The sequence below is a fragment of the Parus major genome, chromosome 2 (assembly GCF_001522545.3).
Source record: "Parus major isolate Abel chromosome 2, Parus_major1.1, whole genome shotgun sequence".
NCBI classification, from domain to species: Eukaryota; Metazoa; Chordata; class Aves; order Passeriformes; family Paridae; genus Parus; species Parus major.
In genome coordinates this window covers 92615293-92617524 of record NC_031769.1, presented here as the reverse complement: position 1 = coordinate 92617524, position 2232 = coordinate 92615293, and positions in this window count along the sequence as shown.

The window sequence follows — 2232 nt, the reverse complement described above, 5'->3', positions numbered from 1 at the left end:
GCCGAGCCCGCACGCACACGCCGGGGACCATTGTCTGCGCGGGGCAAAGTTGGGGCACGGGTGCCGCCGCTCCCGGGAGCGGGTGCCGCTGCGGGAGCGCGGGGGGGAGGAAGGCGGGCACCGCGGAGTGGCGCTTCTGCCCACCGCCGCCCCGGTTCCCACGTACCTCCTCTGCTGCGAAAGGTGCGGGCTGGAGTTGCCCCAGATGCATTTCTATGAGAAACTTTATTTTTTTCCCTTTTTTTTTTTTTTTTTTTTTTTTTTTTTTTTTACGAATTCCACTGGTAAAATATTTATGGATCTATTGAAATGCGCAGAAACAACAACATTAAAGTCCTCAATCAAGATCAAAGAGGAATACTGTTGAACAGCCACGCTGGGGAAGTTGAAAGACCTCCGAACAAATCAATCTGCCATATGGCTATAGAAAGAAAAAATAAAAAACAAGCAACAAAAAAAGCCCCCCCCTAGTCGTCCCCCCCGCCTCCTTCCTATGGCTGAAAAGTTCAATTCTTGTTTTCCTCCCTGTTTGCGAAGCTCGGTTTAATCACGCCAAATCTGTGTGTGCCACAGGCGAGGGGAGTGTGTTTAGTCTATGGCTGGGAAGCCTAATTTAACGCTCGGTACTAGACATCAAGGGTGTGGATGGAGCCTTTTTTTTTTTTTTTTTTTTTTTCTTTCTTTCTTTGTCTCGTAATGTGCGATGACGTACAATTGACACGGAGCACTTTTGACGGAGGGACGGTGTTATCTCGACGCCCCGGGCCGGCAGAACCCCATGGCCCCCGGACACCCCAGCTCTGAGCTCCCCGCCGGAGTCGCCCCCCGCCCCCGGCCCGGCCCTTCCTGGGCGCTCCGGCCCCGCGCCGCCCTCTCTCCGTCTTGCGCTTGGGACGCGAACTGCTCCGGCAATGAGAAGAAAACGAAATTGGGGCGGGGGGACGCTTTAAATCCTGCCCTTTCCAGTCGTTATTACAAGAACCCTCGCAATAAAGGGAAGGGGTGGGGGTGGGGGGCAGCGAGCGACAGGGGAAAGTTGGTAATGAAGGATACACGAATCATAAAATGTAAGCTATGTGTGATTAATGATCTGCACTAATTTGTATAGCAGGCGTGTTAAAGGTCATTGACAATTGTTGCTGCTTTCAGCATGAATGCCTGAGTGGGATGTATTTGGGACAATCAAATTTAATTCTAATTTACAGGAAAAAATAACTAGACGTGCATAGCAGCTGGTCAAAGCATAAAGAGGACGCACTTTAAAAAATGCACGTTGCCAATTCTTCAAAAGCAGCTTTGTTACATTAACGTGGTGTCTTTATGTGCCTCAATAGTAAATAACGCATCTGGAATGTCTGGATTTTGTCCTCTATGCATCAGCATCTTTCCTGCACACTTTTTCAATTGCAGGCCAAATTAGGTTACTCCAGAAGTGCAGCATTTTGTGGGAATTCCGAGTTTACTGGTGCCAGATTTACCTGTGAGTGGACCAACGCAGATGTCACCCCTCTGAGCCTGAAGAATCCACCCCAGGCACACGCCTATAACACAGGCGTGTAGATTCTCTAATCACAGTTTATATAGTACTTTAGCATTTCTTTACACAAAGAGTAAGAAATCCATTATAAATCAGCATTCCTGGGCAGTATTTAGAACTACAGTATTAAGCTAACAATTTCCATATGGTGAAAATTGACAAGTCAGAGCAATGAAAGGTGCATGAGACTTCTCAACTCCTCTACCTAAAAATGTGATTTTTATGACCTACTCCTTTTCTCTCAGAGTCTGTACAGATTCTTTTCCTTAGACAGTAAAACATGAGAATACACAATACAGTGCTTGCTCTATTACTTGACGGAGTAATGCTCCAAATACTTGATAATTTCCATATTTGCTTCCATAGGGCCCAGTCTTACACTCCTTGTTCCTGTAAGGAAATAGGAGGCTACAAGGATGAAAGGACTGGAGAGCCCATCTCAAGCTTAGTACACGAGGGGTATTCCACTTTAATGGAAAGGCAATTAAAAATTCAGAAGATGCAGAGACCTTAAAAACAATCAAGCGGTATATTAATTTCACGGAAAGTCACCAGCAGAGTTCCTCTGTCCATGTAATTTTAAATAGGAGATTTTCTCACATTTCTTCTGCTGAGCCCAGCACTTCTGGGTTTTAAAAGAAAAACTGAAACAGTGTAAGAATTTATAGACTCAAAAGATATGCAGGATATATTTG